This window comes from Pinus tabuliformis, chromosome 2_2 (genome assembly GCF_031772625.1).
Source record: "Pinus tabuliformis cultivar Carrire ecotype Pingquan chromosome 2_2, CPIR1, whole genome shotgun sequence".
In the NCBI taxonomy this organism is placed as follows: domain Eukaryota; kingdom Viridiplantae; phylum Streptophyta; class Pinopsida; order Pinales; family Pinaceae; genus Pinus; species Pinus tabuliformis.
Genome location: NC_142300.1, coordinates 800,499,310 through 800,524,139, shown reverse-complemented (window position 1 = coordinate 800,524,139; position 24,830 = coordinate 800,499,310). Strand labels below are relative to the sequence as shown.

Sequence of the window (24,830 nt, the reverse complement as noted above, 5' to 3'; positions counted from 1 at the left end):
TCTTAAAGAACAACTCCGCAGTCTGCTCGGCTCCACAAGGCATCTTTGTAGGAACAAAGATAGCATACTTGGAAAAACGATCAACCATGACCATTATCCCATTATACCCCTGAACCTGTGGCAACTAAGTGATGAAGTCCATCGAGAGACTCATCCATGGTCTCTCAAGAATTGGTAAAGGCTGCAACAGTCCTCCTTGTCTCTGAGTATCTGATTTGTCCAGCTGACAAATGATGCACGTATGTACATACTCCTTTACATCCTCCTGCATCTTCTCCCAAAAGAATCCTCTCTCCAACAATGCCAAAGAACGATGCATCCCTGGGTGGCCAGCCCATGGCGAGTCGTGGCACTCCTTCAAAAGGTGCCTCCTAAGTCTAGATGACTTTGGAACATAGAGTTAGTTTCCAAAGAACAAGAACCTGTCTCGTAGAAAGAACTTTTGTGTCTTTCCCTCCATTATCTACTTCACTATATTCTGCGCCAAAGTATCGGTTTCAACACTTTCCTTGATCTTATTCTGCATCTCTTCTGACATCTGAACTCAACTCCTACTCCTAGCTGCCTGGTCTTCTCCTTCCAATGCTGCAAGTTGTCCCTTCCAGCTAAGGGCATCTGCTACCTCATTGTGCCTTCCCGGTCTATACTCGATAGTCATGTCGAATTTTGCCAACAAGTCCTACCAACAAGCTTGCTTCGTAGAAAGCTTCGGTTGTGATGCAAAATAACTTGTTGCAATGTTTTCAGTCTTGACAACAAATGGCTTCCCAATCAGGTAATGCCTCCACACATGAAGACAGTGGATGATGGCAGTCATCTCCTTCTCATGGACCGGATACCTCCGTTCTCTATCCTGTAACTTCCGACTCTCATATGCCACCGGATGCCCATCTTGCATAAGAACCCCTCCTATGGAAAAATTTGAAGCATCTATGTGTACCACAAATGGTCTCACGAAGTCAAGCAACTTCAGTATCGGTGCTATAACCATCCTCTTCTTCAAGTCATCAAATTCCCTTTGACATTTATCAGTCCAATTCCACCTCTTCTCTTACTTCAATAGGTCTGTCAGTGCCGATGTCACCTTGGAGTACCCCTCTACAAACTTCCGTTGGTAGTTGGTCATGCCCAAGAACACCCTCATCTCATGTACATTCTTCGGTTCAGCTCAATCCTCGATTGCCTTCACTCTGCTTGGCTCCATCCGTATGTACCCTTGACCAACAATATTCCCAAGGAACAGAATCTCGATCTGAGTGAACACACACTTAGACTTCTTCAAGAACAACTGATTTTCCCTCAGTGCCTCAAACACCATTGCCAAGTGCTTATGATCCTCCATGTTGTCACTGAACACCACTATATCGTCCAAGTACACTACTATGAACGAATCCAAGTATGGTCATAGGACATCATTCATCAAAGTGAAAAATGTAGGAGGAGCGTTACACAACCCGAATGGCATAACAAGGAACTCAAAACTACCATACCTTGTTACTACCGCGGTCTTCTTCTCGTCTCCTTCAGCTATCCACACCTGATAATACCCATGCCTCAAGTCCAGCTTGGAAAACACTCGAGCTTTCACAAGCTTATCAAAGCAATCAGCAGCCAATGGCAAAGGATACATGTTCCTTACCATCTGCTTGTTCAATGCATGGTAATCATAGCACATCCATAGCTCATTCGAATACTTTTTCCACTGGAACAATACCAGAGCTCCATAAGGGGACCTTGAAGGTCTAATGAAACCTGTGTCAGTTAACTCCTTTAACTTTCATTTCAATTCCTCCAACTCAGGTCCTGACAATCGATAAGGTGCTTTAGCGGGGGGTTGCTTTCCCTACATACATGTCTATTCTCTGCGTTCATCATCAAGCAATGGCTTCACTCCCTGTGAACCTGCTCTGATACCAACTGTCACGCCCCCAATTCTTTTTTCCTTAAATTTGCTGGGTGCGACACCGCCTAAGTTACCAACTCTTTCCATAGTTAGATTAACTTTACGAACTACACCTTCAACAATTCATAATAACCATGAATTAATATTATTAATGTGTGGAATCCATTAATAATACATGAACAACAATAATAACCCAACAATATGCAAGGGGAAATCTTCTTTTATTATATATGAAGAAATATTACAATGACCGGGAGTGGCGCTCCACCGGCGTTCATAACCGAGGTTGGGCACCCACCCGTGCAAGAGCACACGGTGGTCACACCACAACACTCCACCCAAAATACAATACACAAGTTTATGTCGAACGGGCGGGCACGCCCGTGCACGACCCATGCCCGTTCACAACTGAACTCGTTCACCCAACAAATACACACAATCTTATGCCCAAATGGGCGGGCGCACCCGTGCACACCCGTGCCCCTTTTTCAACCGAGACCATGTACCCAAGTCGGCGGGCGGGCACCTTACTACGCCCTCCACCCGCGCCTCAACCGCCCTACACGACGTGCCCGTGCCTTGCCCGACTCGGCGGGCGCATCTCCACACTACTGCGCACTGTGGCCTTAAGTGCGACTTCGCACTACTCCTTATGCGATGAAAGAGTGTGAAGTTCGATGGTTGAAATGAGCGTTTCCACCAAGTGTATATACGCCGCCTCCAACCGTGGGCGACCTCCAACCATCCAACCCTCCAAAATGCCATCGTTTATGCTAAAACGATGCCTTTACCCGATGTGCGACACCCCTACAACGAGTCAGCTCACCCACCGCTCATGTGTGCCCTGGCTCGTCTATAAACGATGGTTGGTTTCATGCCTTAGTTGTTTTTCAGAGTGGGAAACGCGCACACCCGGCTATACAATTACAGGGCGTTACAGGGCGGGTCGGGCGAGGGCATCCGTGCAAACCCGTTCGGGCGGGTCTGGCGAGGGCGTCCGTGTCAACTCGTTTAGGCAGGTCGTTCGAGGGCATTCGTGTGAACTCGTTTGGGTGGGTCATTCGGGTGAGAGCGCACACGGGTGAACGAGCCCGTATCAAAAAATGCTAAGTTTGAGCCGAGGTTGGCTTGTGCACGTTCGTGTAGCTTGTTTGCCCAGCTCTCCCTTGTCGCTTCGTTTCGGTCATGCGGGCGCCCATGCAAAATCGTTCGGGCGGGTCGTTTGAGGGTGTTCGTGTGAACTCGTTGGGGCGGGTCATTTGAGGGCGTCCATGTGAACTCGTTCGGGTGGGTCGTTCGGGCGAGGGCGCACCTAAGCAAACGAGCCCGTATCAAAAAATGCTAAGTTGTGACCTGAGGTTGGCTTTGTCCACGTTCGTGTAGCTCGTTTTCCCGGCTCTCCCTTGTCGCTTCGTTTCGATCGTTCGAGTGCCCAAGCAAAAACATTCGGGTGGGTTGCTTGAGGGCGTCCATGTGAACTCGTTCGGGCGAGGGCACGCCCGAGCGAACGAGCCCGTATCAAAAAATGTTAAGTTGTGACCCGAGGTTGGCTTTGTGCACGTTCGTGTGGCTCGTTTGCCCAGCTCTCCCTTATCACTTCATTTCGATCATTCGGGCACCCATGCAAAATCGCTCGGGTGGGTCGTTTGAGGGTGTTCGTGCGAACTCATTTGGGCAGGTCATTCGGGCGAGGGCGCGCCCGGGCGAATGAGCCCGTATCAAAAATGCTAAGTTGTGACCCGAGGTTGGCTTTGTGCACGTTTGTGCAGCTCGTTTTCCCAGATTTCCCTTGTCGCTTCGTTTCGGTCATTCAGGCGCCCATGCAAAATCGTTCGGGCGGGTCATTTGAGGGCGTCCGTGTGAACTCATTCGGGCCAAGGCACGCCCGGGCAAACGAGCCCATACCAAAAATGTTAAGTTGTGACCCGAGGTTGGCTTTGTGCACGTTCGTGCATCTCGTTTTCCCAGCTCTCCCTTGTTGCTTTCGGTCGTGCATGCTTCCATGCAAAATCATTCGGGCGGGTTGTTTGAGGGCATCCATGTGAACTCTTTCAGGCGGGTCGTTCAGGCAAGGGCGTGCCCAGGCGAACGAGCCCATATCAAAAAATGTTAAGTTGTGACCCGAGGTTGGCTTTGTGCACGTTCGTGTAGCTCGTTTGTCCGGATCTCCCTTGTCACTTCGTTTCGGTCTTTCGAGCTACCATGCAAAATTGTTCGGGTAGGTCGTTTGAGGGTGTCCATGTGAACTCATTTGGGCGAGTCGTTCGGGCGACGGTGCGCCCGGGCGAACGAGCCCATATCAGAAAATGCTAAGTTGTGACCCGAGGTTGGCTTTGTGCACGTTCGTGCAGCTCGTTTTCCCAGCTCTCCCTTGTCGCTTAGTTTCGGTCGTGCGGGCACCCATGCAAATTCGTTCGGGAGGGTCGTTTGAGGGTGTCCGTGTGAACTTGTTCGGGTGGGTCGTTCGTGCGAGAGCACACCTGGGCGAACGAGCCCGTATAAAAAATGCTAAGTTGTGACCCGAGGTTGGCTTTGTGCACGTTCATGCAGCTCGTTTTCCCGGCTCTCCCTTGTCACTTCGTTTCGGTTGTTCGGACGCCCATGTAAAATCGTTCGGGCGGGTCATTTGAGGGCGTTTGTGTGAACTCATTTGGGCGGATCGTTCGGGCGAGGGCGCACCCAGGAAAACGAGCTCGTATCAAAAAATGCTAATTTGTGACCCGAGGTTGGTTTTGTGCATGTTCATGCAACTCGTTTACCTGGCTCTCCCTTGTCGCTTCGTTTCGGTCGTTTGGGCACCCATGCAAAATCGTTCGAGCTGGTCGTTTGAGGGCATCCGTGTGAACTCGTTCGGGCGAGGGCACGCCCGTATCAAAAAATGCTAAGTTGTGATCCAAGGTTGGATTTGTGCATGTTCATGCAGCTCGTTTTCCCCACTCTCCCTTGTCGCTTCGTTTCGGTCGTTCAGGCACCCATGCAAATTCATTCGGGCGGATCATTTGAGGGTGTCCGTGTGAACTCATTCGGGCGGGTCGTTCGGGCGAGGGCATGCCCGGGTGAACGATCCCATATCAAAAATGCTATGTTGTGACCCGAGGTTGGCTTTGTGCACATTCGTGCAACTCGTTTGCCTGGCTCTCCCTTGTCACTTCGTTTCGGTCGTTCGGGCACCCATGCAAAATCGTTCGGGTGGGTCGTTTGAGGGCATCCGTGTGAAATCGTTCTGGCGAGGGTGCGCCCGAGCGAATGAGCCCGTATCAAAAAATACTACGTTATGACTCGAGGTTGGCTTTGTGCATGTTCATGCAGCTCGTTTGCCCAGATCTCCCTTGTCGCTTCGTTTTGGTCGTTCGAACACCCATACAAAATCGTTCGGGCGGGTCGTTTGAGGGCGTTTGTGTGAACTCGTTTGGGCGGGTCATCTGAGGGTGTCCGTGTGAACTTGTTTGGATGGGTCGTTTAGGTGAGGCTGCGCCTGAGTGAACGAGCTCGTACCAAAAAATGGTAGGTTTTGACCCAAGGTTGGCTTTGTGCACATTTGTGCAGCTCTTTTGCCCAACTCTTCCTTGTCGCTTCGTTTCGGTCGTTCGGGCGCCCATGCAAATTCGTTCAGGCAGGTCGATTGAGGGCATCCGTGTGAACTCGTTCGGGCAGGTTGTTTAGGCGAGGGCGTGCCCAAGCGAACCAGCCCGTATAAAAAATGCTAAGTTGTGACCCGAGTTTGGCTTTGTGCATGTTCGTGCAGCTTGTTTGCCCGACTCTCCCTTGTCGCTTCGTTTCGGTTGTTCGCACACCCACGCAAAATCGTTCGGGTGGGTCGTTTGAGGGCATCCGTGTGAACTCATTTGGGAAACGACGTGCCCGGGAGAACGAGCCCGTATCAAAAATGCTAAGTTGTGACCTGAGGTTGGCTTTTTGCACGTTCATGTAGCTCCTTTGCCAGCTCTCCATTGTCGCTTCATTTCGGTTGTGCGGGCGCCCATGAAAATTCGTTCGGGCGGGTCATTTGAGGGTGTCTGTGTGAACTCGTTCAGGCGAGGGTGCGCCCGGGCGAATGAGCCCGTATAAAAAAATGCTAAGTTGTGACTCGAGGTTAGCTTTGTGCACGTTCGTGCAGCTTGTTTGCCCTGCTCTCCCTTGTCGCTTCGTTTCAGTCGTGCGGGTGCCCTTGCAAATTCGTTCAGGCAGGTCGTTTGAGGGCGTCTGTGTGAACTCATTCGGGTGGGTCATTGGGGCGAGGGCACGCCCGGGCGAACGTGCCCGTAGCAAAAAATGCTAAGTTGTGACCCAAGCTTGGCTTTGTGCACATTCGTGCAGCTCGTTTGCCCGGCTCTCCCTTGTCACTTCGTTTCGGTCGTGTAGGATCCCATGCAAAATCGTTCAGGCAGGTCGTTTGAGGGCATCCATGTGAACTCATTCGGGCGGGTCGTTCGGGCAAGGCCGCGCCCAGGTGAACAAGCCCGCATCAAAAATGCTAATTTGTGACCCGAGGTTGGCTTTGTGCACGTTCGTGCCGCTCGTTTCCCCGACTCTCCCTTGTTGCTTCATTTTGGTCGTGTGGGCGCCCATGCAAATTTGTTTGGGCAGTTCATTTGAGGGCGTCCGTGTCATCTCATTCAGGTGGGTTGGGCGAGGGCGTGCCCGGGCGAACGAGCCCGTATCAAAAATGCTAAGTTGTGACACGAGGTTGTCTTTGTGCACGTTTGTGTAGCTCATTTGTCCAGCTCTCCCTTGTCCCTTCGTTACGTTCGTGTGGGCGCCCATGTAAAGTCATACCGGCGGGTCGTTTGAGGGCGTCTGCGTCAACTCGTTTAGGTGGGTCTAGCGAGGACACACCCAGGGGAATGAGCCCGTATCAAAATTGCTAAGTTGTGACCTAAGGTTGGCTTTGTGCACATTTGTGCAGCTCGTTTTCCCAGCTCTCCATTGTCCTATTGTTACAGTCGTGTCCACGCCAATGTAAAATCATACGGGCGGATCGTTTGAGGGCGTCCACGTCAACTCGTTCAGGCGGGTCGGGCGAGGGCATCCGTGCAAACTCATTCGATCGAGGGTGTCCGTGTAAAATTTTATGGGTTGTTATGGTGTGGCTCCCTGGCTCGCCTTGGTCCCCCCCGGTGCCTCATGCCCATCGAAATGATACAAGTGACAGGTTTCCTTTTCGCGTGAAAGGTGGGTTGGTAATTGAGTTGTGTTTTCGGGTTTGCCTGAAGGATGGCCTTGGGTCCTTTGTAGGGTGGCCGATTTTTATCTTCTCTCCATCCCCACTCAGTAGCGCATGAGTGGTGATGTTGGCCATGCTCATCCCGGGAGGCATAGGTGAACAATACCCTTTCTACTCTCCAAGTTCTTGGAGTTGTATGGGTTGTTGTGGTGTGGCTCCCTGGCTTGTCTTTGTCCCCTCATGCCCCTCCAGATGATACCAGCGACAGGTTTCCTTTTCACGTGAAAGGTGGGTTGGTAATTGAGTTGTGTTTTTGGGTTTTCCTGAAGGATGCCCTTGGGTCGTCTGTAGGGTGGCCGATTTTCATCTTCTCTCCATCCCCACTCGGTAGCGCATGAGCAGTAATGTTGGCCATGCTCGTCCCAGGAGGCATATGTGAACAATCACCCTTCAGTTCTCTAAGTTCTTGGAGTTGTGTATGGGTTGTTGTGGTGTGGCTCCCTGGCTGATCTTGGTCCTCTCATGCCCCTCCAAATGATACCAGCAACAGGTTTTCTTTCTATGTGAAAGGTGGGTTGGTAATTGAGTTGTGTTTTCACGTTTGCCTGAACGATGGCCTTGGGTCGTTTGTAGGGTGGCCGGTTTTCATCTTCTCTCCATCCCCACTTGGTAGCGCATGAGCGGTAATGTTGGCCACGCTCGTCTTGGGAGGCATATGTGAACAATTCCCCTTCTTCTCTCCAAGTTCTTGGAGTTGTAAGGGCTATTGTGGTGTGGCTCCCTAGCTCGTCCTGGTCCCCCTCGTGCCCCTCCAGATGATACCAACGACATGTTTTCTTTCCGTGTGAAAGGTGGGTTGGTAATCGAGTTATGTTTTCGGGTTTTCTTGAATGATGGCCATGGGTCATTTGTAGGGTGGCCAATTTTCATCTTCTCTCCATCCCCACTTGGTAGCACATGACCGGTAATGTTGGCCATAATCATCTTGGGAGGCATATGTGAAAAATTCCCCTTCCGCTCTCCAATTTCTTGGAGCTGTATGGGCTGTTGTCGTGTGGCTCCCTAGCTCGTCTTGGACCCCTCGTGCCCCTCCAGATGATACCAGCAATAGGTTTTATTTCCGTGTGAAAGGTGGGTTGGTAATCGAGTTGTGTTTTCGGGTTTTCCTGAATGATGGCCTTGGGTCGTTTGTAGGGCGGCCGATTTTCATCTTCTCTCCATCCCCACTCGGTAGTGCATGAGCGGTAATGTTGGCCATGCTCGTCCTGGGAGGCATATGTGAACAATTCCCCTTCCGCTCTCCAAGTTCTTGGAGCTGTATGGGTTGTTGTGGTGTGGCTCCCTAGCTTGACTTGGTCCCATCATGCCCCTCCAGATGATACCAGGGACGAGTTTTCTTTCCGTGTGAAAGATGGGTTCGTAGTCGAGTTGTGTTTTCACGTTTGCCTCAACGATGGTGTTGGGTCGTGTGTAGGGCGGCCGATTTTCATCTTCTCTCCATCCCCACTCGGTAGCGCATGAGTGGTAATGTTGGTCATGCTTGTCCTGGGAGGCATATGTGAACAATTCCCCTTCGACTCTCCAAGTTCTTGGAGTTGTATGGGATATTGTGGTGTGGCTCCCTGGCTCGTCCTGGTCCCCTCGTGCCCCTCCAGATGATACCAGTGACAGGTTTTCTTTCCGTGTGAAAGGTGGGTTGGTAATCGAGTTGTGTTTTTGCGTTTGCCTGAACGATGGCCTTGGGTCATTTGTAGGGTTGCCTATTTTCATCTTCTCTCCATCCCCACTCGGTAGCGCATGAGCGGTAATTTTGGCCATGCTCGTGCTGGGAGGCATATGTGAACAATTCCCCTTCCGCTCTCCAAGTTCTTGGAGCTGTATGGGCTATTGTGGTGTGGCTCCCTGGCTCGTCCTGGTCCCCCTCGTGCCCCTCCAGATGATACCAGCAACAGGTTTTCTTTCCGTGTGAAAGGTGGGTTGGTAATCGAGTTGTGTTTTCACATTTGCCTAGACGATGGCCTTGGGTTGTTTGTAGGGTGGCTGCTTTTCATCTTCTCTCCATCCCCAGTCAGTAGCGCATGAGCGATAATGTTTCCCATGCTCGTCCCAGGTGGCATATGTGGACAATTGCTCTCTAATTTCTTGGAGCTGTAGGGGCTATTGTGGTTTGGCTCCCTGGCTTGTCTTGGTCACCTTGTGCCCCTCCAGATGATACCAGCATTAGGTTTTCTTTCCGTGTAAAAGGTGGGTTGGTAATTGAGTTGTGTTTTTGCGTTTGCCTGAATGATAGCCTTGGGTCATTTGTAGGGTGTCCGATTTTCATCATCTCTCCATCCCCACTCGGTAGCGCATGAGCAGTAATGTTGGCCATGCTCATCCCAAGAGGCATATGTGAACAATTCCCCTTCTACTCTCTAAGTTCTTAGAGATGTATGGGTTGTTGTGGTGTTGCTCCTTGGCTCGTCTTGGTCCCTCTCATGCCCCTCCATAAGATACCGGTGACAGGTTTTCTTTCCGTGTGAAAGGTGGGTTGGTAATCGAGTTGCTTTGTTGGGTTTGCCCGAATGATGGCCTTGGGTCATTTGTAGGGTGGCCGATTTTCATCTTCTCTCCATTCCCACACGGTAGCACATGAGCGGTAATGTGGGCCATGCTCATCCCCGTCCCTCTTTCCCATACCTACGATAAGAATGTTGAAAGTTTTCTCGGCGCTCCTTTGAGCCTTCATTGTTGCGGTCCTAGATGGAAGCCCCAAAACTCCATCGTGCATATGTCGCTATTGTGCCCCTCGGTTGTTGCGAATAGATAATTTTGATTGGGCTGGGCAGCCATTTCTGGCTCCATTGAAATTGGCTCCTCGTTATATTGTTCACCTCCTCCCTATTTGGTGCAGATGGTTTTTTTTTTCGTGTGAAAGGTGGGTTGGTAATTGAGTTGGTTTTTCGGGTTTGCCTCAAGAATGGCCTTGGGTCATTTGTAGGGTGGCCGATTTTCATCTTCTCTCCATACCCACTCGGTAGTGCATGAGCAGTAATGTTGGCCATGCTTGTCCCGGGAGGCATATGTGAACGATTGCCCTTCTTCTCCAAGTTTTGGGAGTTGTATGGGTTGTTGTGGTGTGGCTCCTTGTGATGGCTAGCCTCTTCATTTTTCGGATGTTTATGGTACCAGTGTCTTGTGCTTGTACTCTTTCTGTGTTGGCATTGTCGGTTGAGATGCATACATTTAAGAGGGATGTGGAAGGGTTTTGGTTGTAAACCACATACCCCTCCCTCTTGCTTGCTTTTTCCATCGGGCGATGTGAGGCCCTGTTCTCCTTATTGTAAAGTCAAGGGTTGGCATTCCTTTTAAAGTGCACATCATTCGTGGTTGCGTTGGCTTTGAGGTTTTGATAGATGTGTTGGCCCATATGTTTGATCGAGGGTTCAGCTTTTCCCTTGCATCATGCGTGCATGGCAGGCTTTTGCGGTTGGAAATGTTAAGTCACAACGTTTATGGGTGTTTGTTGTTTCAATTGTGTATGCGCTCTTGGTCCAATGCGGAGGAGGCTTGCTATGTCGATGGTGGGGGCTATCTGGAAGAAGGATTTCAAGGTGGAATGCTTTGACCTCCCTCCTTTGCGTGGAGGTGGCCATAGGGGAAAAGTATTCATCGTCCAGTCGGTAAAGCTGTGGGAAATCTCCTAGGTTTCCTGTACGTAGGGTGCGGGGGGTGCAGAGCTACCCAATCCCTCCTCTTGTTTGGATATGTTCTTGTATTGTGTAGCGAGCCTCTTGATTTGCATTTATTTATTTCCTTTTCCTTCGCATTGTGGTTGCCGCAGGCAGTCAAGTGATCGAGTTCCGATGTTGCTGCTGTCTGGGTGGACTCCTAAGTGGCCTCGGTGTGTGGCGTGGAGGGTCTGGGGGCACATTTCTAAGAGAGGTTGTGGGCTTGGTTGGTCTTGTTGTTTTGTTTCCTTCCGTTTCCATTGTATTGAGGATGCTGCAGGCGATCATGCGATCGAGGTCCATCATTGCTACTGTCTGGGCGGACTCCTAGGTGGCCTCTCTACGGGGAGGGGAGGGTTTGGGGGCACTTGTTGTTTCAATTGTGTATGCGCTCGTTGTCCAACGGGGAGGAGGCTTGCTACATCGATGGTGGGGGTTATTTGGAAGAAGGATTTTGAGGTGGAATGCTTCGACCTCCCTCCTTTGCGTGGAGGTGGCCGTAGGGGAAAATTATTCATCTTCTCGTCGGTAAAGCTTTGGGAAATATCCTAGGTTGCCTGTACGTAGGGTGCGTGGGGTGCGGAGCTACCCAATCCCTCCTCCTGTTTGGATATGTTCTTGTATTGTGTAGCGAGCCTCTTGATTTGCATTTATTTCCTTCCTTTGCCTTCACATCGTGGTTTCCACAGGCGGTCAAGTGATCGAGGTCCACCATTGCTGCTGTCTGGGTGGACTCCTAGGTGGCCTCGGTGCGTGGCGTGGAGGGTTGGGGGGAATTTCTAAGAGAGGTTGTGGGCTTGGTTGGTCTTGTTTTATTTCCTTCCGTTTCCTCTGCATTGAGGCTACCACAGGCGATCATGCGATCGAGGTCCATCGTTGCTGCTGTCCGGGTTGACTCCTAGGTGGCCCCTGTGCAGGGAGGGGTGGGTTGGGGGACATTTCTAAGGGAGGTTGGGGGCTCGGTTTGTCTTGTATGATTTACTTCCCTTTTCTTTGTGTCGAGGCTGCCGTAGGTGATCATCTGATCGAGGCCCAATGTTGCTTCTGTCCGGGTGGACTCCTAAGTGGCATCGGTGCGGGTGCGGGGAGTTTTGTATGGTCTCTCTATGATGGGATTTGTGCGGTCGGTCATCCTCTTTTTATTTTCCTTCCTTTTCCTTCACATTGAGGCTGCCGCAGGCAGTCGGGAGATCGAGGTCCATCATTGCTGCTGTCCTGGTGGATTCCTAGGTGGCCTCAGTGTGGGCGTGGAGGCCTTTGGAGGCATTTCTAAGGGAGTGGGTGAGTGATTGCTCATTTTCTTGTTGGTTGGGCTGTGGATGCAAAGTCTGGGGTGGCCTTGGTGCATTGTGGCTTGGCAGGTTTTCCCATTTGTTCGCCATGTCCTTGGCATGTTGAATGCGCTTCCTTCTTGGGATGCAAGAGGTGCAAGGCATAAAAGTTTTACATGATATTTTGACGTCTCTTTGACTTGATGGATGTTCAGGTTGGCTCTCGGTAAGAGAGAACCTGGAATTCCATTTGAAGTGGGAGGGTGCTACCTGGTTGATCTTGCCAGTAGTCATATGCTTGTCTCAAAGATTAAGCCATGCATGTCTAAGTATGAACTAATTCAGACTGTGAAACTGCGGATGGATCATTAAATCAGTTATAATTTTTTTGATGGTACCATACTACTCGGATAACTGTAGTAATTCTATAGCTAATACGTGCACCAAGTCCCAACTCTTTGGAAGGGATGCATTTTTATATAAAAGGCCAGCGTGGGCTTGCCCCCTTCTCCGGTGAATCATGATAACTCGACGGATCGCACAGCCCTTGTGTTGGCGATGCTTCATTCAAATTTTTGCCCTATCAACTTTCGATGGTAGGATAGAGGCCTACCATGGTGGTGATGGGTGACGAAGAATTAGGGTTCGATTCTGGAAAGGGAGCCTGAGAAACGGCTACCACATCGAAGGAAGGCAGCAGGCGTGCAAATTACCCAATCCTGACATGGGGAGGTAGTTACAATAAATAACAATACTGGGCTCATCGAGTCTAGTAATTGGAATGAGTACAATCTAAATCCCTTAACGAGGATCCATTGGAGGGAAAGTCTGGTGCCAGCAGCCACGGTAATTCGAGCTCCAATAGCCTATATTTAAGTTGTTGTAGTTAAAAAGCTCGTAGTTGGATCTTGGGCCGTAAAGGTCGGTCCGCCTACTCGGTGTGCACCTGCCCTTCCATCCCTTTTGTCGGCGACGTGCTCCTGGCCTTAATTGGCTGGGTCGTGGTTCTGGCACTTTTGAAAAAATTAGAGTGCTCAAAGCAAGCTTATGCTCTAAATACATTAGCATGGAATAATGTGATAGGAGTCTGGTCCTATTGTGTTGGCCTTCGGGACCGGAGTAATGATTAATAGGGACTGTCAGGGGCATTCGTATTTCATTGTCAGAGGTAAAAATCTTGGATTTATGAAAGACGGACCACTGCGAAAGCATTTGCCAAGGATGTTTTCATTAATCAAGAATGAAAGTTGGGGGCTCCAAGACGATCAGATACCATCCTAGTCTCAACCATAAACGATGCCGACCAGGGATCGGTGGATGTTGCTCTAAGGACTCCGCCAGCACCTTCTGAGAAATCAGAGTGTTTGGGTTCTAGGGGGAGTATGGTCGTAAGGCTGAAACTTAAAGGAATTGATGGAAGGGTACCACCAGGAGCGGAGCCTACAGCTTAATTTGAATCAACATGGGGAAATTACCAGGTCCAGACATAGTAAGGATTAATAGATTGAGAGCTCTTTCTTGATTCTATGGGTGGTGTGTTATAGACATTTTTGTGCCTAACAGCATGAAGCATGAAATGTCAATAATCTAAGGGATCCAAAGTCCCTAAACATGTTGTTCTTACCCCTAGAGGAACAAGGTCAACAAACCACAGCACTGAAAATCAGTTCTCCACCTGAAAACACTCAAAAACAAGCAGTTTCTGGATCATGTCAGCTGCTCCATTGAGCATCTGCGCTGAATGTCAACTGCTCCACTCTGTACCTGCGCTGAATGTCAAAACTAATGAAGGCTACCTGCGCTGGGCGAGATTGGCCAAGTGGCACAGTCATTCTGCAAGGTGTCAACTGCCTAGGAAGCTTCCAAACTGACACTTGGGTCAAGGAATTCGCCTTGTGATGAGTAAGAGGGTCTTAATCTCCAAGTGGAAGCAAGAATCTCCAAGTGGACTCAAGAACTGAAGATTAACTAAAGTGGGAGAGGACACTAGTCAGCTTCATGCCAGTCTCAAGATGACTCATCCTTTCTCCAAATCTCCTATATATAGAGCTCTCTCATGAGGTCTAAGGGAGGCTGGAATTTTGTGCAAGTAAGGAAGTGTTGTTGGTTTGTGTATAGAACTATTGGGTGATTGTTCGAAGGAGGTGAAGAGGAGATTTATTTCTGCTGGGAGGTGTTGCTGGATTGGGCCTATTATGGTTGTAACTCTCTCAGAACTTTACTTCTTCTTTTAATAAAGTATTTGAGGTTCTTCTATATGCATGTGTCTTTATGGTGAATAGATGCTTGTATATTTGATTTATGCTAATCCCTGAATCGATTATGGATGTATGCTTCTTGTAGTTTCCTTTTCTTGTGCTTTTACAGGATCTTTGTGTAGCTGGGTCGGTGAAAGAGCAAGGAGCTAGGAGCAAGCAGCAAGGAGTGAAGACTGGATCAACTATTAAGCACAAGATAACGGTTAGTAGATCATCCTTCTCTTCCCTCTCTCATCCCATAAAGAAGTAATCTTGAATAGCTTTGCATTCAGTTGTTGCTGAGGTACTATCACCCTTAGAGTGGGATAGGGTCATTCCGTATTGGATACTTTTCCCCCCAACAAATTGGCGACTCCGCTGGGGATCGTATCTTGTTGGTTACTTGTGTTTTTTGCTATTCATTTTATAAACAAAGGGAGTACCGAATCGAACTGTGTTCGAATCTTTCGAATACAAAGTAGAGGGCAACTACTCTAGCTCAGTTTCTGGGCAAGTTTAGAATTTGAAGAGCTGATCCACAAGGACTCTAATAAGCTCTTAGTGATAGCTTTTCATCCTCCTTATCATTCCTTAGTGTGTCCTTGACTGATAGCTTCTGATTTGAGCAAAAACTGTGAATTTTTGAGCAATCTGTGACCCGGAAACCAAGAGAGACGAAAGTCTCGTTCTTCAGTGCAGGCTGTACAAAGGCTGTTTGCATTTCAGCGCAGTTCCCGAAGGGGCTACCTGCGCTGAAGGTCAAACAGGCAGTGTTCCACCTGCGCTGGACCAGTCCTGCCTTGTGCTGCTGGGGTTTCCTGCTGTGTCTTGCCTTGTTTTCACTCTTGTTTTTGCTGTTTGTTACCAGTCAGTAGGCCTATCTGAAACCAACTTTCCTTATCATTATTCCGCCTCGGTTGTATAAAGAAACTGTGTTTGTTCTTTGTGTATTTATTGTACATTTACAGTTTCCCATAACGAAAGTGAACTAGTGTTGTTGTGGCCTCTTAGATCTAGACCTGTGATAAAGTGTCATTTTGATCTTAAGAGTTAGTTTATTTGTTGTTCATAGCTGATTGAGCTTTTGCTTTCGTCATATGGTTTGAGTTTGTATATTTCTAGTGTCGAAACAAGTAAATCTTAAGGTGTCTTTTGATTTTGGACAAACTTGTTTGCTTTCACTTGAAATTGAATTCAAATTTATACAACAACTTTCTTTTTGCATTTCACCAACATTAAGAAAGAGAAAAGAAATACTTGCATTGTGCATGTGCATTATGACAACTTGCATGTCGATTTAGGAAAAAGTGCATTAGTGTGTTCTCTATGATCTGTGTGAAAAGGTGTTATCTTTCTTTTCCCTCAGTAGTTAAGGTTTTCAAAGTTGAAAGATTGAAAAGCTTGCTTATCATCTTAGACTGCATTTAGGAGTGTTACTATACATCTCGTGGTGATCCATAAAGGCAAACTGCTAAACAAGATCAACCATAAAATAAATTGAATTTACATAACAACGCATTGAAACATAACGCAAACATCTAGAGGTCTAAGCTAGAGATGTGTTCTGGCGTCGTTAAACGTGATATCTTAGCGTTGAGTGGTTGGGTGATTCCTCCACGGTGAAGCGATAAGTATCAATACGGACTTGTGCTCCCACGTACCGTCACGTATATATTGGGAGACCCCTAGAGGAACAAAGCCTTTATCCAATAGGAAACCGTGTCGGCCGCCCTACTGATCGCAATGCAGTGAACACAATATTCACGAAGATCGACCACCCGTACCGTAAAACGTATTCTGTGGTTTTGCGAAAAGTTTGGCACACCCTCTGCCTAGAACTCCAGAGCAGTTTCTTTTGGCCTTTTTCAAACTCTATAACTGAAAAAGTCCAACCGAGCATTTGTCACTTCGGGCTCGTTGAAACATCGAAGGAGACTAGAGTCATCTTTAGCTTTTTCTCGACTCTTAAAAAGTGAAAAAGCAAGTTGTGTCTAAGCGTCGTTATAAAATTTATTTTAAATGGAACATAATCACCTCCTATTCCCGCGTTGATCTTAAGTTGAGAACATGGAACGCCCCAACCAAGGAACTCCACACGATGGAAGTCCTAGTCCATTCTCCTCTTGGGGAGAAGTTGGTGCGCCCCACATGGCCACATTGTCGCTTCCAAGACTGACAATTGGCCTACCTATTTGGCTGTTCTCAACTAATGTAGTTCAGACCACCATGGTTCCTGAACAGTCGAGTCAAATGTTAGATCAGTCTAGAGCTGCCCACCAGCCTTCCACTTCTTATAACTCTTCCTCTAATCCTCCATCTTTGCAAGGTGGGGCTGGCAAAAGCCAAGCTCCCATGGAGAAGAAGGAAAAGAAGAAGAAAGAGAAGAAGAAGAAGGAGCCTAAGGCGACTGGGGGCAAGCAAAAGACATCTGACAAAAACCCACACACAGCACAGACCGGGCCCAAATCGCCATGTGTCATATGTAGAGGAGCCCACTTCCATAGAGATTGTCCCTGTATTCCCCGGATACTAAGGGACTGGTCACCTCGTTTGCACAATTCGGGAGCATCAACCTCTGATAGCCATGTTGATTGCTTACCATCAACCAGCGAAAGTGAAGGTTCAAGACAAAGAGGGGGAGCAAGATCCCCCTGCAGACTGTGTGAAGGCGGTCACGCCATCCACCGTTGTCCCTTCTTAGACGAAGCGAAGAGAGTTTTGGAAGATCGCCCGGTTTCACCGGTAATACTTCCTCCTGGATACAAAAAACTCGTGCTAAGTCCTTCGTTGGTTGAAAATACAGCTGGCCCGCTCAAGTGGTCAGCTGAAGCATCAGTCATTGAAAATGAACCTACTGAATCCAGACCAGACGAAAGTCTAAAGGTCAATACGGCAGTTGACCCGGTTCTTCCTTCAGAGATTTCATCCTCAAATGACACCGTCACTGAAGATTCATCTTCAGGTGACACCCTCACTGAAGAGAAAAAGGATGACACCATCCAGATTCTTTTCATCAACACAGATTCTGATGAGCATCAGGGCAATGCGCCCATTCCTTTATCGCAGGAAGGAACATCGTCAGGATCGTATCCGGCCGTGTATTCGGTCCCACCACCAAGCAACCTGGTTGTGTCCTTTGATTGGAACCAACTAGGCAGACCCCGGTTACCAGCCAGTATACCATTCAGAATCATAGTCCAAATTTACAGAATGGTAATGGCTGGGACTATCATTGATGAAGGGGCATCTGTGAGTATCCTTTCCTCTATTGCTTGGAAAGCACTGGGTTCCCCGGCGCTTTTTCCTGAGATGAGAAATCTCTCAGGTTTTGATAAAGGAACCAGTCGACCGTTAGGGATCCTCCCCAATGTGCCTGTTACATTGAAAGGGAAGACCGTTCAAATGAATGTGATGGTCGTTCAAGGACCCTTGGATTATAACCTACTCCTTGGACGAGACTATATATATTGCATGGGAGCTATAGTCTCCTCACTCTTTAGAGTAATGTGTTTTCCACACGAAGGAAGAATGGTCAAGCTCGTAGACCAACTTTCATTTCCGGGATCACACATCGCAAATAGTCAAATACCAATCCTCAATGGTCTATTCACCCAAGAAATGTCTCCACCACCAGTCCTCCTTCCCGATGAGTGCGAGTGATTTGGAAAGATGGGACTGGAACCCAGGGGGCATGCATCCTGGTCTGCTTCGGGCAGAGGAAACCCTGGGTATAAGGTAGAATTTCCGCGGAAGAATATGACTAGTCCGTACCCCGTCCGAAAAGGAAGAGGGGTTGTTCTGGAACATGATTCTTTTGATAAGGTTACTTGTCTGACAAAGGTCATTCACCATTGTCTACTTCAGTAGACAGTGCCGAGGAAGTGTTTTCATTTGATGGTGTTAACAAAACAATCTTTGGGTAACCAGGAAGAGGCAAGCCTCACCCTTTAAAACAAATGTTTTATCGGATAAGTAGGGGCAGCCTTGAAATTGTACTTTATACCTGGGGGCATGCAAACCTTTTGGAGTGCAAGCTAGGGGCGGTTATTTATCTGTTTTTGGGATTAACCGTTTCCGAACTTGCATAAAGAAAGGATGAGATGGAGCATAGCTTATGTGAGGTGCAAGCTCTATAAAAATTGGAATCTTGCAGGAAGACATTTCTTATCCTATGACTGGTATATCGAGCAGTTTTACCGCGGAATTTATGCTCGTTAAAAAATAGAAAAGCGAGATCCGAGCAGTTTTAGCGTCATAGTTCATGCTCGTTAAAAAATAAACATAAGCTTTTGAGCAGTGTTTTGGCGCATTAAAGCTCTTTAAAAAATGAGCCCAGTACCGGTAAATAACCATTGTGATCGTAAATTTATTAGCCATAAAAGCCTTGGTCGTGTTTGCACCCGCCACCTCCATTCTATTTGGCCTACTGTTCACCTCCATATGATTGTTTACCCATTTTGAGGAACAGCTGCGAAGAGTGATTTCACTTAGCCATCCTTGTGACACTACCGTGATTGGAAAATTCCAACCTGTACCTGGAATCTGCTGCTATCCCTGTTTATCACTCGTTCCTCAAAAGACGAGTCTTCTTTGAGCTCTTTTCTCCTGACTCGTAAAATATGAAAAGTTTGCCGAGTTTTGGCCTTCCAGCTCGTTAAAGTGACCGGAAGAGCTATCCCTCCTCTAGATTTTAATATTTTTGGACCTGAGGGATTATTACACAAAAAGGTCGAGCGCTTGTTTTATTCGGCTTGTTAAAATTATCGAAAACTCATCCCTTCTGTATTGTTTTATACTTTTTCGGACTTAAGGGATTAGATGACGAAAAAGGAATTTTGGAGTTAACTTTCTGTACCTTTTCAGACTCTCTAAAAATGAAAAGGACCAAGTTTTCCTTGTCGTTAGACTCGTTAAAATGATTAAATAGCGACAAACTTGTCTTTAGACGAGAACGAGTTTCCCTATCGCCAGGCTCGTTAAAACATAGCGATGGGCTTGCCCGAAGGGCAGGTTATAGAACAAGCATATGTTATCCTCCTCAAGCTTGACAAAAATAAAGAGGTACTGGTCAGAAATGACTGGGGAAAAATTGGGAGAACCTCAAAGCTTTGATGGTAGCAAGTCGCTCTTGAACATGACACTTTGTCCTCCGTATCACATCGGGTTGGGTTGTTTCATTCACCGGTCTCATCACCATGGTCCTCGCCAAACCATCCACATTTGGGGTAATGCTACCGATCCATCACATCAGTGTCGTTATATGTTCAAGAGATGTGTTCAGAAAGAGTCAACCGTGTCCCATCCACTGCCATACATTATCCTTCATCCACCCATGATCGCCACCCTGAATCATATCTCACAGATTGTTTTCACCTCCACTAAAATCATTAGCTCCGTTTCGTGTCACTGATGTGGGATTCATTAAGGCCCTCCTTTGACGGATCACTTCTTGTCGACTTCAGCTCATTATCCAAGAAGTTGATCTAGGAACAACCCCCCTCAGTACTTTGAAGCTTGCATGCCTCAATGGCAAGTTTCTCACTTCCAGCGACAGGTATACATCAATGACCTTCGACCAGAAGATTTTGCGTGGTGTTCAACGCCAAGTCCTTTATTCACACCACGTGAATTGTACTGCAGTACCTTGAGGGTCATTGTCATTATTGGTGATTCCTCTCGCGCTTGTTAACGGTTTACCTTATTGACCGGTAATCAAGCGATGTCTTTCCATGTTCGACTTCAGCGCAATTCTCACATGGATCGACTTGTACTTAGAGTGAAGATCGAACGAGTTTGAAGACCCCGGATCTGGTTTCATCCATCTGGGCTACGATATATATTCAGGAAATATAAAGACATTTGTTATGTACATCATTGCAACAGATGATCATCCTACTCAAAGGATGATAATTTCAGCAGAGAATTATCAGTCTACCACCAGACGATCGTCTGTTCCATGTACCAAAATGTATTTATAAAGCTGAGCATGGGAATGCCTGCCTCAGCTAGATCATGAAAGCATAATGAAAAATAATGTATTGTATTGTATTTTATTACAGGTCACCTCTCAGCAATTGAATGAACTTCGGATCCTCCTGATAAAGCATTTCACCCGATAAACGACCTCATACTTTAGGGGGCAACTGTTATAGACATTTTTGTGCCTAACAACATGAAGCATGAAATGTCAATAATCTAAGGGATCCAAAGTCCCTAAACATGTTGTTCTTACCCCTAGAGGAACAAGGTCAGCAGACCACAGCACTGAAAATCAGTTCTCCACCTGAAAACACTCAAAAACAAGCAGTTTCTGGATCATGTCAGCTGCTCCACTGAGCATCTGCGTTGAATGTCAACTGCTCCACTCTGTACCTGCGTTGAATGTCAAAACTAATGAAGGCTACCTGCACTAGGCGAGATTGGCCAAGTGGCACAGTCATTCTGCAAGGTGTCAACTGCCCAGGAAGCTTCCAAACTGACACTTGGGTCAAGGAATTCGCCTTGTGATGAGTAAGAGGGTCTTGATCTCCAAGTGGAAGCAAGAATCTCCAAGTGGACTCAAGAACTGAAGATTAACTAAAGTGGGAGAGGACACTAGTCAGCTTCATGCCAGTCTCAAGATGACTCATCCTTTCTCCAAATCTCCTATATATAGAGTTCTCTCATGAGGTCTAAGGGAGGCTGGAATTTTGTGCAAGTAAGGAAGTGCTGTTGGTTTGTGTATAGAACTATTGGGTGATTGTTTGAAGGAGGTGAAGAGGAGATTTCTTTCTGCTGGGAGGTGTTGCTGGATTGGGCCTATTATGGTTGTAACTCTCTCAGAACTTTACTTCTTCTTTTAATAAAGTATTTGAGGTTCTTCTATATGCATGTGTCTTTATGGTGAATAGATGCTTGTATATTTGATTTATGCTAATCCCTGAATCGATTATGGATGTATGCTTCTTGTAGTTTCCTTTTCTTGTGCTTTTACAGGATCTTTGTGTAGCTGGGTCGGTGAAAGAGCAAGGAGCTAGGAGCAAGCAGCAAGGAGTGAAGACTGGATCGACTATTAAGCGCAAGATAACGGTTAGTAGATCATCCTTCTCTTCCCTCTCTCATCCCATAAAGAAGTAATCTTGAATAGCTTTGCATTCAGTTGTTGCTGAGGTACTATCACCCTTAGAGTGGGATAGGGTCATTCCGTATTGGATACTTTTCCCCCCAACATGGTGGTGCATGGCCGTTCTTAGTTGGTGGACTGATTCGTCTGGTTAATTTAGATAACGAACGAGACCTCAACTTGCTAACTAGCTACGCGGAGGTTCCCCTTCACGGCCAGCTTCTTAGAGGGACTATGGCCGTTTAGGCCATGGAAGTTTGAGGCAATAACAGGTCTGTGATGCCCTTAGATGTTCTGGGTCGTACACACACTACACTAATGCAACCAACGAGTTTTTATTCCTGGTACGAGAGGATCAGGAAATCTTCTCAAATTGCATCATGATGGGGATAGAACATTCCAATTATTGGTCTTCAACGAGGAATTCCTAGTAAGCGCGTGTCATCAACTCGTGTTGACTACGTCCCTGCCCTTTGTACACACCGCCCATCTCTCCTACCGATTGAATGATCTGGTGAAGTGTTTGGATTGCATCGATGATGGTGGTTCGCCGTTGTCGACGTCGTGAGAAGTTCATTGACCCTTACCATTTAGAGGAAGGAGAATTCGTAACAAGGTTACCGTAGGTGAAACTACGGTAGGATCATTGATAGCAGGGATTTTCTTTTTTAGTTCGGGTTGGTTGGGTTTCGATTGCAATGTGGGACTTTGTGGTGCGTCTCTGGGGGAGCGGGTTTGGTGTTTGGAGGGAACATTGTTGGTTGCTTGTCTCGAGGTAACGCTTGTTTTTTCATGTGTTCTTGCAAGTCATGCTTGTGCTTGTCCCACCCATCCTTTGTTTTTCTTCCCCCCCAATGTGTTTCTGCAGGGGGTTCGGAAGCTTGTTTCTTGGGAGCCCTTCCGACAATCTGTTCGGCCGAGCATGGTTGCTGCAGAGTTGAGGTGCTTGGTAAATATGATGGATAAATTCGGACTCATTCGTAGCGGTGATGCTCAGTCTTTTGTTTGTTGGAAGGCATGAGGCAAGGGTGGGGGCTTCCATAGTCAGTTCTCTCGAAAAGGCGGCGGCGGTTGATGTGCTGCTTGGGTGAGCTTTTTCGCTTGTGGTTGGGTCGAGGGAGTGGTTGCTCGTGCGCCTGGTAGCTCAAACCTTCCCTAAGGGGAGATTATCGGGGTGCGGTCAGTATGGGATGGATGAAGAGCGGTTCAACCCATTGGACTGGCCACCCTAGTCCCTCCCGACCGTTCCTCGACATGCCCTCGCAGAAGGGTTGGGTGTCCAGGTAATGAAAAACCCATCCCTCAGTCTAAGCTCCATCGAGATCACAATTTTCCTCGCCGACGGGCATGAGGGTGGCAATCTTATCTCATGCCTTTTCCGTCGAGGGAATTCCTCATCCTCTCGTGAGCCACTCCCCTTCTAAGCGAAAAATAAGTAGCGGGTTGTGTCTTTGTTCCTCCCTTTGGATTGTGGGTTTTTTGTGGCACTTGTGTCATTCTTTGTTTCGTGGTGTGCACTTTGCAAACGTTCCTCTCTCTAGTGGCCTTGCACCATCGATGTATTTTTGGCCCACAGATTTCTCCACCATTGAGTGTCGGCCTGTGACAACTCCTCTGTGGAGTTTGATTCTTTGACCCCCGTTGACTTTCTCGCTGGAAAGGTTGTTGGGTGTTTTGTACATGGAGGGGTGCAATAGCGGGGTGGGTTTTTGTTATTGGCAGCAGTCTATTTGTCATTTGAAGCCTTGTGTCGCTGGGTTGGGGGGCTGTTTGCCTCTCAGTGACGTGCTCCAGATACTGGTCTCATCGTGGCCCTTGTCTTTTCTATTGTTCAATTTTGGGTTGTGATTTATTTTCTTGGTTGTTTGCTATGTTGTAAAGCTAGAAAGGGTGTTGTGTTGAATGCATGTGGGAGGGTGTGAAGTGGTGGGACACTTTTTTGATTGGGTGCCTTGTTTGATTTATTTTTGGTTAGCGGACATCTACTCGGCGTGCTGTTGAGCTTCTCTCTTTTCTTGGGATCTGTATTTCTTTGGTGTTGTTTTCTTCCCTTCTTCCTTTCGGCCCCAACTTTACGGAGGAGAGGTGGGATTGTTGTGGATTGGTGTTTGGGAAGGACGAAAAGTAGTGTGAGTTCCCAGGGTGGCCACCCTAGTCCTTCTCGATTGTCGTCCCCTGCAGTTCCCCTCTTTTTTTGAAGGCGCGGGGTTTGGGAAGCTTATTCTCTGTTTGAGCCTCCCCTTGTGAGCCGGTAGCCAAGTTTGATATCTCTTACTTTCCTGTTGTTTTCTTCCCTTCTTTCTTTTGGCCCCTTAAATTTACAGAGAAATGGTGGGATTGTTGTGGTTATGTGTTTAGGAAGGACGAAAAGTAGTGCGAGTTCCAAGGGTGGCCACCCTAGTCCTTCTCGATCATCGTCCCCTATAGTTCCCCCCATTTTTGCGAAGGCACGGGGGTGGGGAAGCTTGTTCTCTGTTTGAGCCTCCCCCTGTGAGTTGGTAGACGCGTTTGATATCTCTCTTTATTTCATGTTGTTTTCTTCCCTTCTTGCTTTCGGCCCCTAGCTTTACGGAGAAAAGGTGGGATTTTTGTGGATTGGTGTTCGGGAAGGACGAAAAGCAGTGCGAGTTCCCTAGTCCTTCTTGATCGCCATCCCCTGCAGGTCCCCCCTTTTTGTGAAGGCACAGGGTTGGGGAAGCTTGTTCTCTGTTTGAAGCCTCCCCTTGTGAGCCAGTAGCCACAGTTGATATATCCCTTTCCCTCTTGTTGTTTTCTTCCCTTCTTACTCGTGGCCCCTACAGTTACGGAGAAAAGGTGGGATTGTTGTGGATTGGTGTTCCGGAAGGACGAAACTCAGCGCGAGCTCTTAGGGTGGCCACCCTAGTCCTTCTCGATCGTCATCCCCTTCAATTCCCCCCTTTAGCTGAAAGCACAGGGCTTGGGAGGCTTGTGCTTTGTTTGTGCTTTGTTTTCTACCCTTTTCTTCCTTTCGGTCCCTAGATTTACGGAGAAAAGGGGGAATTGTTGTGGGGTGGTGTTGTGGAAGGGTTAAAAGCAGTGTGAGCTCCCGGGGTGGCCACCCTAGTCCTTCTCGATTATTTTTCCACACATTTCCCCCCTTTTTGCGAGAGCGTGGGGCTGGGGGAGATTGTCCTCTGTTCGAGCCTCCCCCTATGATGGGGTTAGACACCTTTGTTTCTCTTTCTCTCATGTGTTTTTCCTCCTTTTTCCCCTTGGCCTTACATTTGTTGTGGGGGGTGCCCCTATTCAGTTTTGTGGTCAATTTTTCGGTAATACGTGGAAACGACTCTCGGCAATGGATATCTCGGCTCTTGTTACGATGAAGAACGTAGCGAAATGCGATACTTAGTGTGAATTGCAGAATCCCGTGAATCATCAAGTTTTTGAATGGAATTTGCGCCCGAGGCCTTGGTCGAGGGTAC

General features: G+C 47.9%; 1 non-coding gene and 1 pseudogene across 1 annotated transcript in view; both read left to right on the top strand.

Annotated features, from left to right (window-relative positions):
• The first annotated feature begins 12,318 nt into the window (after nt 1–12,318).
• On the top strand, nt 12,319–13,422 carry LOC149195168 (18S ribosomal RNA; annotated as a pseudogene).
• Nucleotides 13,423–24,692: 11,270 nt separating this feature from the next.
• The window catches only part of LOC149195167 (5.8S ribosomal RNA), a 154-nt gene continuing 16 nt past the window's right edge, over nt 24,693–24,830 (top strand). Inside the window, exon 1 of the ribosomal RNA XR_016255268.1 lies at nt 24,693–24,830. This exon is cut by the window's right edge and continues 16 nt beyond it. This is a non-coding gene — a ribosomal RNA (5.8S ribosomal RNA).